The sequence below is a fragment of the Pinus tabuliformis genome, chromosome 7, assembly GCF_031772625.1.
Source record: "Pinus tabuliformis cultivar Carrire ecotype Pingquan chromosome 7, CPIR1, whole genome shotgun sequence".
NCBI classification, from domain to species: domain Eukaryota; kingdom Viridiplantae; phylum Streptophyta; class Pinopsida; order Pinales; family Pinaceae; genus Pinus; species Pinus tabuliformis.
This window is the reverse complement of record NC_142293.1, coordinates 699,400,817-699,415,662: the sequence shown is the minus strand read 5'-3', so window position 1 is coordinate 699,415,662 and position 14,846 is coordinate 699,400,817.

The window sequence follows — 14,846 nt, the reverse complement described above, 5'->3', positions numbered from 1 at the left end:
ATTTGGAAAGTGAAGTGAGGGTCCCTTGTATCTCATTGTCTATTCTTGCGCACGGGAAATAGAAGTGTGTATGTCCCTGAGAATTTGGACAATCTTTCTACTCCACCACTAGAAACCAAATAGATAAAAAACCACCTTATGCATGGTGAAAAATCCGTCATAGAGTTTCTGCATGGTGGCCTCAAGAGTTGACACTTCAGCGAGTATCACTTTCCTCATTTCTACCATTGCAGATCCTACGGATTGTTCTACTTTGTGCCTAGGCGCTTGCAAGTTCTTTTCCATCTATTCATTTTTTGCTAACAAGAACTTCATATTTGAGCTCGTGGATCTTGCATAAGCCAAAGTGGCATCGACCATGCCAAACAAATTATTTCTTACATCTAACACTATCACTCTTTCCTTCATAAATTCAGGTGACACGTCATCATCTGGGAAATTCTTTCTTCGTGCCTATACTATCTTCTACTGCAACTCATCAAATGACATATTGTACACATCCATCACTGGATCATCATCAAGGAGAACAACCTCTCCTTTCTTGCTCAGGATTGGTTTTGATATTATAGGTGGTGGAGACTGAGGGGTTACCTTGAATGCTCTCTACATGAGGTCAGTGTCTTGGTCCTGTGGCTCCTGTCCCAACTCCATGTCTTTTGATTCAACCATTTTCTCAATCTGCTAAGCAAGCTCCTGATCTTGCATTTTCTCACACTCTTCTTCTTTTACTAGATGTTCTAACCCCTCAACCTGTATGGGTGCAGTTTTCTTTGTCAGCGCGCCTTTCCACTCTTCTTGTTCTTGTTTCTTCTTCTCTTCCCTCTCTCTCCTTCTTAGCTCCTGTTCTTCCTTCAACTTCTTCTCTATTTCCTGCAACTTCCTTTCTGCTTCCTCCAACCTTTTCTTTTCTCTCTTCCTTCACTCTACTCTCTTTATGCGGTATTGCCTATTTTCCTCTACTTCCAAAGATGCTTTCTCAATGATAGGATTTTCTTTGAATTTGTAGCTTTTCTCAGCCTTTAGGTTCTCGACAATCTTCCCCTTACCCTTATCCTGCATCGGTTTCCTATATTGTTGTTGTTGTTGTTGCTTCCTGTGGTGCTGCTGCCTATAGAGTAGATTTCCATGTTGTGGCTATACTGACTAGTTCATTAAGCTTGGAGTGGTTGCAATAATACCTACAAGGTTCCTCCTCTTCCTAATGACATGTCTTGTGGATCCATGGATAGTACACCTTCACACAATGGTTCTTGCAAATACCATGGGGATCATACAGATTGAAGTCTTTGGTGTCGAACTCAAACTTCGCTATCTCCTTAGCTTCGATATACACATCTTTCGAGCTCGTAATTTCATACAATCCAATTTGTAAAGGAAGGAGCATGCCATGGTTCCTTCTTCCTCCTATGTATCCTTGTTGATAACCCTTCGGAGATGTGATATGTGACCTCTTGCATCAACAACTTTTCTATGGCATACCTTGGTAGAACATGAGGAGGCTTGTCCCTGCCAAACATCCTGATGAAGATGCCACCAGGTGAGGCATGTCAATCTACAATTTTAAGTATTGTCTCCATTGCTTCTTAGGACATGCAAGGTGGATCTTACTCAAAGATCAACTTGTACACCGGGATGATGAAATGGTCATCTAGCCTTGCCATAACTCCTCGGTAGATGCACTCGGAAAGCAACTTGAAATAAATATTGATGGCATTCTCTTGTGGTTTCCATGTCTAACCCATTCCAGGAAACTAATGCTAGGCATAAATTGCATCAAGTAAATACGCGGACATGTAGAATCTCGCTTGCTCATCCTTGGGTGGATTTCGGGCATTAGTCACATGGAATTTCAACTGATAAGCCAACATATCTGACCAGTTGAATGACCTTACATCATTCACCAACTGGTCCAACACAACCATCCAATTCTCTAGAAAGGTTTCTATGCACTCTTGACTGTACAATCAACATGCAAAGATGATCAAGAGTTGGTAGGCCTTTCCGAGTGACTTTGTCTTGTAAACATGATTGGTTTTTGATCTAAGCTTTGATGGCTCTTTCATCAAGTGCTTTATAATATCTTTGGTGTTTAAAAAGCTATGGGTGGCATAGAAAAGTGTATTGATGTGGTTCATCGGCAGAGGTAAGTGATACAACTGATGATAATTCTCCGTCCTAAAGGTAGCAAGCTGTCTTCCACTGGCACTGCTCAATGTCATAGTCTTGGGATCTATGTGTGAGACAATCTAGTGGATGATGTCTGCATAAGTGAATGTGGGATACATGCATGAAACCTTATGTAAGCCTGACTGGTGGATATTGACATACACCTGTCGATCCTCTAGATCTTCCTTGAAGTCCCCTGCAAAGATATCCTTGATTTCTTGTGATGTTAACTTCATGACCTTCTCAATGAACACCTGAGTGTCTACATAAACTGAAAAATCCACGAACACCTACTCAAATTCTTCCACAGTTCTACTCTCGACAATGTCCTTTGATGCAGCTATCTTGGAAGCCATGCTACTTAAATAACTGTTGGAGACTCGCTCAATAATTTTTGTACCTGGAGAAAGAGAGGACACTTATGGCATGCAAATGTTAGATTGAAACCAAAATCACTTCAGTAAAGAAACAAACAAAAAAATGGGTGACTGCTGGGAAGAGTTGTGCAATCTGGGCTCTCAAAGGTGACTGACTACCAGCTGGTTCTATGCATTGTGCAGTCCCAACTGCCAGTGGGGAGGTATTGCTGACTAGAATTGCGGAATGAACAGTTCAGTTAGGCTTGGGCCAGGTGAGACTGCACAATCCACAATCCCTGTGGTCAAGGCTCAGGACTGACTCCTGGAACTATGCAATCCGTAGTTGGAGCTAGGCCTTGGCAGCTTCTACGTAATTCCTGGAGCCAAGGCAGAGCCTTGAGATCCTAAAATGTGCAATGCATGCTAAGGAGGAGCTAGATTCGGGCCAAGGAAGCCCAAATCTTTCCAATGGGATCATGAAAATGAGAAGATATGAAGGTGGAAGTGATGGTGGGTGTAGATCCAAGTGAATGATGATACATGCAAATAAAATGAGTATTCGAATCAATAAAAATCAAGAACAATGAAGCATGTGGAGAGAATCATTACAACGATGATTGTTAGTACAAAAGCTGGGTAAAGCATGCAACACTTGGGAAAGGAAATGAAAAACTTAAAACAACAATTCTACAAGCTAAAACAAATCAAAACACCACCGATCATTCAATAAAACAAGTAAAACAACACTCTCACAAGCCAAGCAAACAAAATCGATAGAAAAAGTAACAAAATACTAGAAAAGCAAGACTTACCCAGAAAAGATGTTGTGACTGTGCCGAAGCTTCCTAGATCTCCTCGGGAATTACAAAAATCCAAGATTGAACGTGAAAATTAACTTTGGGGGTGTCCATTAAATAGATTTGGTCGATTTAGGGTTTATGATGTGAAGGCCAAAAATCTAGGAAAAAACGACACTTGGTAACAATTTCCAAAAATGACTCAAGTGCCACCTCTGACTGCTAAAAATAAATCCCTATTTTTAGGGATTATTTTTCTCTTTTCTCTTTTTTCTTTTTTGGGAAAAGCTACCATGAATGCCTGGAGAGATTGTACAATTCCGAGGAGAACTAGGCAACTCAGTAGCTCATGCATCGCGCGACTGTTGAGGGAAAGCTTCTGCACAATTTCTAGGTTGAGTGGCCTTGGCTGCCGCTCATGCTCTGTGCAGTTTCCTAGCTGAAGGTTGGCTGTTAGTTGGCTCTACACAATTATGGAGTTGAAGTCTCACTTTTGGCTTGGATTGCACAATTCCCGAGAATAAGGATGATTTCCCTCAAGGATAGTGCAGTTCACTAAGGCAAGCCTAGAACAGGGTTGAAACCAAGTAAAGAGATCATCTTGTGGGTTAGACAGTAAACCAAGTAATAAAACACAAGACATGATGCAAAAGATAAAGCTTCATTAAATCACAAGTACTTGGGTCAGTGCGAGATAAGTTGTTGTGATTTTAGGAGGGAGGCTCCAAAATGAAGCATAGGAAAAATTTTGGAGGGTGGTTGTAGCTGCTACAACATTAGCGACACACTAGTAGAACTCCATCTCTCTGTATGGACCTTGTCTTGTGTAAAGTGAGTCTAACTCTTTTGGAAGTATTGTTTGATTCTTTGATCATCATGGATTCTTCACTAGCTTGAGTTAAAGATGTAGTCCCTACCATTCTCTTTATCAGCAACACACATACCAAGCCAATTCAACTGAGTTGTTTGATTGGGGATGAGGGGTATATTGATGCACAAGTAATATAGATTGTCAAAGCTTTAGTTTCGTCTTTGGTATTACTCCACTGCCAGGAGGCCTGGACAGTTCCTCGGTGGAGTCACTTCAGGAACACAAGCATTGCTCCGCCGGTAGTGAGCGTAGATAGTACCCCAACGGAGTTACTTGCTTCACCTCTCTGCATAGGAATCCTTTCTCTTCTTTCGCCTTTTTCTTTTTTCATTTCATTTTTCATTTTTCGAAAAACTGTGCATAGCCACTTATTTATTTCATGAGGCAGAAGAGGGATCTTGACTTATTGAGAGCATAAGAGGTTTCCCCTTTAGAGAATGATGCTTATATATACCTATGATATACTTTTTAAGGTTTCCCCCCTTCACCTTACTCTACTTGACTAAGTTGACAAGGGTTAATTGAATATATAAAACCGATTTGAGTAGGTGGTAGTAGTTAAAAGTGAAAGCATTGTGATTTCACCAAGACTCACTCTGAAAGTAACGTATTTTCCATCAGGGTATCATCAACTAAAAGAAACACAAGGTATTGATAAACAGAGGGAATAGACAAATAAACAAATGTTCATAGTTTTACAAGTCCTCTTGTATTTCACCCTGCTTGTCTGAAGAATCTAGGCACAGTTTCATGGGGAAACTAATCCTAAGGGTGCATAAAATAAACAAACAAGAAAACGAAAGAAGGAAAATAGAGTAAACAAACAAAACAAAAACAAATCACTACTCCTACTCCAATACAGCCACCAACACATTAGTTGACCCATGTGAGTGAAGGCGTGGCTAACAAGAAAGATATTCAAGAAAACCAATAAAAAATAAAGATAAAGCAATGAAAACCAAAAAATTCAAAGCTTGAATGCGTCTATCGAAAAGAAACAGTTGAAATCACATGAAAGGCACCCTGCAGACGTATCATGGTGTTGTATCACATTACGTGTAGACGACAAGGATGTACACTCTTTCGAAGGTGACAAATGAGAAAACATGAAGAAGAAAGACAATTTTCGTCTCGCAATAGTGCTTGCTACATGTGACTCCTCCAATGCATGAGTGATAGGATTGTGCAATTCTGTTGAAGGATGTGAAAACTATGAACCATATTGATTTTCAATGTGAACAAGAGAGTGATGAGGATCCTCGGGAGATTCAAAAAATTTCTGATTGGAAGTGCAACTGAGCTCAAGCCTACGAGAACCTGACACAACCATCAACTTGGGATGAAGTGCCTTGACAACTTAAGGGGTTTCCACTTCAAGAGAAGATGGATCATCAAAGATCAGTGGCTTAGAAAGATCGATAGTAGGTACTGAATCAGAATTATGATCAGAGGAATAAGTGAAAAGATCACAACATCCACGATCATAAAATTCGAGATAGACATCGACATCCTCATGATCTGATGAATCATACAGAGGGGTTGATGAGGAATAAAATTTTTTACGATCTGAATTTCCGGAAATGAAAGATGAGAGATCGGGTAGGTTCGGGAAGAAATATTTGTCATCTTTGCAATCAAATGACAGACTAACATCCCGCATGTTCTATGAATGATCAGAAGTGGAAACATCTAGGGATAAATTTTCACAAGAAAAATCAGAAATGGCAGAATCGTGGAAGATGTCAGGATAAAGCAAACGAGGTGCGGACAGAAGGAGGTCATCCTTCACTGCAACTTCTTGTTCATATATCCACACATACTCATAACAAATGATAGCGTAGGTTGGTTTCCCAACACCAACTCCATCCATAACTTGATTCTCGTGAACATCGCATGTAAATTCTAGAATGGATGAACACATCACACAAAAATCCAGAGGACCAAAGAAACTAGTGGATAAAGGTCAATGGGATGAGACCACGTGACAACCATTAGACTTGTAGTCCAATTCTGCACAAAATTCCAGAGTAGGTTGGGTGGGAGGAGGTGACAGTTCAATAGGTAGGTTCACAACTTCTCCCACCTCGTCCTGTGGAGCTAGAGATGTTTGATGAGAAGAGGATGGAGGGTCACCTAGGATAGCAACCTTGTCTGTCTTAGATTTAGAAGATCTAACACCAAGATATGCTGGGAGGGGTTTGAAAGATTCTAACTCATTTGGGTTTTTCGAGATGTGAACAAGACACTGAAATCTTTTAGTCATAAATTTCTAGTCAACTTCATCTTCTGGAAATTCAAAATAGTAATGATGGAAGCGTTCATAAAAGTGCACAATAGACTCGTTAGGTGCTTTTTTGTAATTTTAAAATTTTGTGATTAATTGCTTTATAGTCATAAAAGAAGAAAGCATGGCCTAACTCTCTGAACATGTAGTTGAAAGAGTGTATAGAGGTCGCGGGAAATGTGAGACACCATTGCTTAAAGCCCCCTTTGAACATGTAAGCAAACAAATCATAGGAAATGTTTTTTGAAGGGACTTCATTCATGTCAGAAAAATCGAAAAAGGAAATTTCGTGAGTTAACAGGGACGTTCCATTTTCACCATCATATTTAAATTGTGAAAAGTTGTCTATGACATCTGCCGACACATCGAAATCATGAGCGTGAGAAAAACATGCGGGGGTTGAGATTGTGATGTAAGCCATGAATGATGTGCAGAGATTCAAAATAGACTTTAAGGGCTTAACTTGTCATCTGGCCCTCCTTCTAGTGCCATAAATGTTGATGGTGTTGGACTCGCCGAAATTTGAGGGGATCTCCATGGTAAGAAGTCCCAACTAGACCTCAGATCGTTTGGAGTAGGAGTCTCTATAGTGCGTGGTAATGTAGTTCCTTGACCGCAGTAGTGTGCAAAGATAAGTATGATGACTTTGGTCGGAAGCAAGTGTGTGACCTTGCAGCAAGTCAAGTGAAATGCATGGGGGGTTCTAACACACACAGGGGAAAAGAAAGTGTGCCCCTTAGAAGCATGTAATAGTACGCAACCTGAAAGAAACACACGAGTGGAATGACATAACATGTTGTAATGCGGAATAGTCCACAAAACAAAGTGACAGGTTAATCCAACAACATGCATTCAACAAGATTCATACAATTTCATACAAAGTAGTTCATAAGAAAACGCGTAAGTTAAACAACATACATTTCTAAAGCAACTAGAATAGTCCAACTACAATAACAACATATGCATGAAATGTGTTCACTTAGTTACTATTATTATAAGTGAAAGTTCCATCCATACATACACCATTGGCAGCGACTAGCCCCAATAGTGGAACATTACAGTCAAGAACACCTGCTCCACCAAAGAAGTATACTCTCTCTACATTGTGGAGAAGCCAACGCTTATCACAGTACTCCCAAGCCTTCTCTAAGTCTAATCCTAGCCAAAAGAGTGGCTCCAAAAATCCCCTTCTATGAGTGATGAGGTTTTATTTATAACAAAGGATGGAGTGACCCTTTGTCTCCTCAGCTTCTTTACAAATTACTCTTTACATTACATAGTGACTGTTCACATTCCACTAAAGACACTTGGAATTTCACTTACAACATATTTACAAATAATATACATTTTCCACATGTACCCATGTGAGACAAAATAGGCTAGAGATAGCCTAACAAGACAAAACACTATGACTCAGAATTTTGGGGAAAGACCAACTCAGCAACATCCACTTGATGACTCTTGGTGACATACTGATACCAAGCTTGGTACTATGTTATGGTGTCCCCATACTACTTGATAATGTCTTTCTGATAGCGGACTATTACCTCCATAGCTTTTGGGTATATGGTCTTGGAACCCTTGTCCAACTCATCGTGAAGCATGTGCAACATGGTCTTCACTACGACTTCACTAATGTACTTCTGCATTTTTTCTACACTCAGATCCAAGTCATCACTGGTGGCCTCTTGCCTTAGCTGCTCCATGTACCTATCGATCTCTAGTTGGACTTGGTTCTTATCCTTCACTACGGTGAGAGAAATGATTGACGGGATCATGTGAATTCTCACCATGACATCCAAACTCTTATACAACCATGCATATGAATCCTGTATGCTACTGATGAATGGGGTGAGATGCTCATAGTTTTAGATCTACATGTGGATTTTCGCTTTGTCTAGCTTTGCTTGTGGCTTCATAATCTCGGGAAAGTGAAGTGAGGCTCCCTTGTATCTCATTGTCCATTCTTACACATTGACGATAACAGTGTGTATGTCCCTGAGAGTTTGGATAATCTGTTTGCTCCACCGCTGGAAACCAAATAGATGGAAAACCACCTTATGCACAGTGACAAATCCGTAATATAGTTTCTCCATGGTGGCCTCAAGAGTTGATACTTCAACGAGTATCACTTTCGTCATTTCTGTCATTGGGGATCCTGCAGATTGTTCCTCTTTTTGCCTAGCCACTTGCAAGTTCTTTGCCATCTATTCATTCTCTGCTAAAAATAACTTGACATTTGAGTTCATGGATCCTACATAAGCCATAGTGGCATCGACCATGGCGACTAGATGCTTTCTGACATATGACACTGTCACCCTTTCCTTCATAAATGCAGGTGACGTGATCATCCAGGAAATTATTTCTTCGCTCTTATACAATCTTCTACTACGAATCATCAAATGACAGATTGTACACATCCATCACCTGATCATCATCAAGGAGAAAAACCTCTGTTTGTTCGCGCGGGGTTGGTTCTGATACTGGAGGTGGTGGAGACTGGGGGGCGATCTGAGATTCTCTAGGCATGAGGTCGGTTTCTTGGTCCTCTGGCTATTGTCCCAACTCCTTATTCATTGCTTCAACCATTTGCTCAATCTACTAAGAAATCTCCCGATCCTGCATTTGATCACCCTCTTCTTCATCTGCTCGTTGTTCTAACCCCCAACCTATATGGACATAGTTTTCTCTGTAGTGTGCCTTGCCCTTCTTCTTGTTCCTGTTTCTGCTTCTCTTCCCTTTCTCTCCTTCTTAGCTCTTGTTCTTCTTTCAAATTCTTCTCTATTTCCTACAACTTCCTTTCTGCTTCCTCCAACCTTTTCTTTTCTCTCTTCCTTCTCTCTTCTCTCTTTACTCTTTGTTGCCTCTTTTCCTCTGCTACCAAAGTTTCTTTCTCAATGAGAGGATCTTGTTTGAACATGTAGCTTTGCTCAACCTCTGGGTTCTCAACAATATTCCTCTTACCCTTCTCTTGCGCCAACTTTCTGCTTATTGTTGTTGTTGTTGATCCTTCCTGTGGTGCTTATTTCTACAAAGAAACTTTCGATTCTGTGGCTATACTGGGTGGTTCATCTTCGAGTGGTTGTAACAATACCTCCAAAGGTCCTCCTCTTCCCAATGACATGTCCCGTGGATCCATAGATAATACACCTTTGCAAAGTGGTTCTTGCAAATAATATGGGGATCATACAAATTGAATTATTTGGTGTCAAACTCAAGCTTTGCTATCTCCTTAGCTTCGACATACACATGTTTCAAGCTCTTAATCTCATACAATACAATCCGCAAGGGAAGAGCAGGCCATGCTGCCTTCTTCCTCCTATGCAGCCCTACTGATAACCTTGTGGAGATGTGATATGTGACCACTTGCATGACCAAATTGTCCATGGAATACCTTGGTAGAACATGCGAAGGCTTCTCCCCTCCAAACATCCTGATGAAGGTGCCACTGGGTGAGGCATACCAATTTGCAATGTTAAGTAGTGCCTCTATTGCTTCTTGGGACATGCAACATGGATCTTGATCAAAGATCAACTTGTACACCTGGATGATGAAATGGTTAGATAGCCTTGCCATAACTCCTCAGTAGATGCACTTGGAAAGCAACTTGCAATAAATATTGATGGCATTCTCTTGTGGTGTCCATGTCCAACCCATGCCAAGAAGCCCAATTAAGCCAACACTGGTGTTGGGCACAAATTACATCAAGTAAATACATGGACATGTAGAATCTCGCTTGCTCATCCTTGGGTAGATTCCGGGCATTAGTCACATCGACTTTCAACTGATGAGCCAATAGATCTGACCTGTTGAATGGCCTTCTCTCATTCACCAACTGGTCCAACACAACCACCCAATTCTTCGGAAAGGTCTCCGTTCTCCCTTGAACATACAATCATCATGCAAACATGATCAAGAGTTGGTAGGCCTTTCTGAGTGAATTCATCTTGTAAACATGATTGGGTGTTTATTTGAACTTTGATGGCCCTTTCACCTAGTGCTTTATATTTCTCTAGTGTTTACAAGGCTATGGGTGGCATAGAAAAGTGTATCCATGCGGTTCACCGACAGAGGTAAGTGATACATCTGATGATAGTTCATCGTTCTCAAGGTCGAAAGATGTGTTCCATTGGCAGCACTTAATTTCATAGTCTCAGGATCTGCATGTGAGACTATCCAGTGGATGATGTCCGCACAAGGGAAGGCGGGGTACTTGCATGCAACCTTATGTAAGCCTAACCGGTGGATATTGACATACACCTGTTGATCCTCTAGATCTTCCTTGAAGTCCCCTGCAAAGATATCCTTGACGTCCTACCATGTTAACTTCAAGACCTTCTCAATGAACACTCGAGTTTAGGTCTCCATAAACTAGAAAATCCACTGACACCTTCTCAACTACTTCCCCAGTGCTACTCTTGACAGTATCCTTAGATGCAACTCTCTTGGAAGCCATGTTCACTGTAATTTTTGGAGATTTTCTCAACAACTATTGTACCTGAAGACAGAGAGGATACTCATGGCATGAAAATATTAACTTGAAACCAAAAGAACTTCAAGAACAGACCAAAGAAAAAACGGGTGTTAGAATATTATATATTACAGAGCAATGGAACACATAAAATATTACATAAATATAGACACAAAGAATGCATAAAAAAGAGAGACACAAATATACATGGTTCACCCAATTCGGGCTACGTCCATGGAGAAATAGCCAGTCCTTCCTTTTATATTATCCAACAATATTAAGAGATACAACCTACAACAGATCTGTTGTAATTCCCTCTTCACTCTCACAAAATCTCCTCTCTTTTTCTCACTCAGAATGCACATCTACATAGCCGTAATACAATTCCCTCATATATAGCGAGGGGTTTCCTTTTAGGGAAAAAAATCCCAAATTAAACATAGCTTCTACCATTAGATTTCTGCCCAATGAACAACCCAGATTGACTATGAAATTACAACATTTTACAAGGAAATTTTACCCCCCCCCACGGGTGGCATTACCACCCCATTACGAACTGGGGTCCAATGTGGCGATACCTCTGAATAAAGAAGATAATCAGGCTCCACACCCAACAATCTCCCACTTTGATATTAATTATAGAAACTCCACCGTTGCTTCATTTGTTGGACAATGACTCCACTTTAGGCCTGGTTGTTTCTCATCTTCATCATCATACTTGAATACCAATTGAAACTGAGTAGAATCTTAGTTTCTCCTTGGTTACACCTTTTGTGAACATATGCACAAGATTATGGCTAGTGTGTATCTTTTCTAGCTTCAATTGTCCATCTTCCAACACTGACTGTATGAAGTGGTACTTGAGCTATATATGTTTAGTCTTGCAATGGAATGCAGAGTTCTTTTCAAGATGTATGGCACTCTAGTTTTCACTGTATAACCTACCCAACTTCTTCTTCTTACCCAATTCATCCAGAAATATTTGTAACCAAATCATTTCTTTACTAGCCTCTGTAGCAGCAACATACTATGCTTCTGTCATTGAGAGTGCAACAACACTTTTCAGTTTTGAAACCCAACTGATAGTTTTTCCACCTATAGTAAACACATACCATGTGATTCTCCTCCTATTATCTCTATCACCCACCATCTACATCAACATATCCCTATAGAATAATGTTTGAACCACCAAAGCATAATTCTTGATTTGTGGTACCTCTCAAATACCTAAGAATCCACTTCAATGCCATCCAATGTTCTTTTCCTAGATTTTTCATGTACTTGCTTACAACTCCCATTGCATGTGCAATATCAGGCCTTGTGTAGACCATTGCATACATTAATCTTCCAACTGCTTATGCATATGGAACTTTAGAAATATAAGCCATTTATTCTTGAGTCTTGGGACACACCTCCTTACTTAGTTTGAAATGGCTAGCCAAATGTATACTAACTATTTTTTCATTCTGCATATTAAATCTTTTCAACACATTTTGTATGTACTCACTCTGAGACAATGTTAATTTTCCATTCTTCCTGTTTTTAGTTATTCTCATACCAAGGATTTGTTTTGCAGCACCCAAATCCTTCATTGAAAATGTGTTTTCCAATTTTCTTTTGGGCACATTTATTTCCAGCATGTTAGAACCTGCAACAAGCATGTTATATACATACAATAACAATATAATATAGCTGCCATCATTTTTTCTTTTGAGATAAACACAATAGTCAGAGTGACATCTAGTATAATATTGTTCATACATAAACCTATAAAATTTTAGATACCACAGCCTTGGAGCCTATTTTAAGCCATACAAGCTCTTATTCAACCTGCACACTAGTTTCTCCTTCCCTTTTACCTCATATCCTTGTGGTTGCTGCATATATATCTCTTCCTCCAAATCCCCATGGAGAAAGGTTGTCTTCACATCTAACTGCTCAAGATGCAAATCTTCAGCTGCTACTAGAATTAAAATAGTTTTGATTGAAGTCATTTTAACAACAGGAGAAAATATCTCATCAAAGTCTATACCCTTTTTCTGTGCAAACCCCTTCACCACAAGTCTAGCTTTATACATTTTTCTACGTCCTTCTTCTTCCTTCAACTTGTAAACCCATTTATTCTGCAATGTTGTTTACCTGTAGGCAACTTGACTAAGTCCCAAGTCTGGCTATGTACTAAGGAGTCCATCTCTTCTTGCATGGCTTACTCCCACTTCTTCTTGGTTTCTGCCTGCACTACTTCTTCATAACATTCTAGTTCACCAGAATCAATCAACAATACATAATATAATGAAGGAGAGTATCGTTCAGGGGGTCTACTTATCCTAGTAGTTCTTCTAACACCACTTTCAGGTGTTTGAGGTGATTGTTGCTATTGTGGCTTTTGTTGTTGTTCTGATTGTTGATCATTATGATTTTCAAGCACCTTTATTTTTTTTGTGATCTCATCAAGCATTATGTATTCTCTGTTTTCTTTTTCCTATTTCTTTTCCTACATCTGATCCTTATACAAAACCTTTTCATTGAATATGACATCTCTGCTGCTAATGATTTTTTGTTTTTTGTAATCATAAAAGCGATAGCCAAAATCATTAACACCATATCCAATAAAGGTACATTTCTTTGATTTTGCATCAAGCTTTGTTCTATTTTCTTTAAAAATGAGTAGTTTACCTTTTTACCTGTCCATGCCTCCTCTTGAATACCACCATCCAAGTAAGTTGAAGGCCCTCTGTTTATTAGATAAACAACAATATCTACAACATATGCCCAAAATTGTAAGGGTAATCCTGCATGCAATCTCATGCACCTTGCACGATCCATGATTGTCATGCTCATCCTTTCTGACACACCATTTTCTTGTGGTGTTCCTGGAATTGTCTTCTCTCTATGAATCCCATTCTCTGAACCATACCTATCAAACTCTTTGCTATAATATTCACCTCCATTATCTGATCTGAGACACTTCAACCTTTTTCTTGTCTCATTTTCAACCAAAGATTTCCATTTCTTGTAAGTATCAAATACATCATATTTATTTCGAATACAATAAATCCAGGTTTTTCTGGTTGCATCATCAATAAAAGTAACATAATAATGGGAGCCACTGAGAGATGATACTTGGGAAGGTCCCCATACATCTGTATGCACAAGCTCTAATTTTCCACTCTTCTTTTCTTTCCCAACTCGGAGGACTCTGACTCTCTTCTATTTTCCATAAACACAAGTCTCATAGAATTCCAAATCAACATGCTTCAAACCTGGCAACAAATTTCTTGAGTGAAGAATCTCCATCCCCTTCTCACTCATGTGCCCGAGCCTATGATGTCGCAATGTTGTATCTATTCCTATAGAGATTAAAGCATTAACAAAATTAGAAATACCATTTCATAAATACAATGTACCAACCTTTTCTCCTTTTTATATTACCAGGGATCCTTTAGTGGCCTTCTAGGTTTTATCTGTAAAAGTAGTTACACAACCTTCACCTCCCAACTTCCCTGTTGAAATTATACTTTTCTTCATATCTGAAACATGCCTTACCTCCTTCAACAGACATTGATTTCCATTCTGCTATTTTTTGAAAATTGTACCCATTCCAATGATTTTACATGGTTTATCACCACCCAATCGAACCTGTCCAAAATCTCCTTGAAGATAATCATGAAAATGTCTCCTATCAGGTCTGGCATGGAATGAGGCCCTTGGATCTACCACCTAGGCATCAATAATATTATATAATGAAAGAATAAAAGCATCTTGCAACACATCACTTGTCACATTCGCTTCATGATTATTTTCTTGTTGTGCATCTCCTTCTTTTCCCTTCCAAGACTTGCAGTATTTCTTCAGGTGTCCTTTCTTCCCACATTTCTTGCACACTGTCCTCGATATG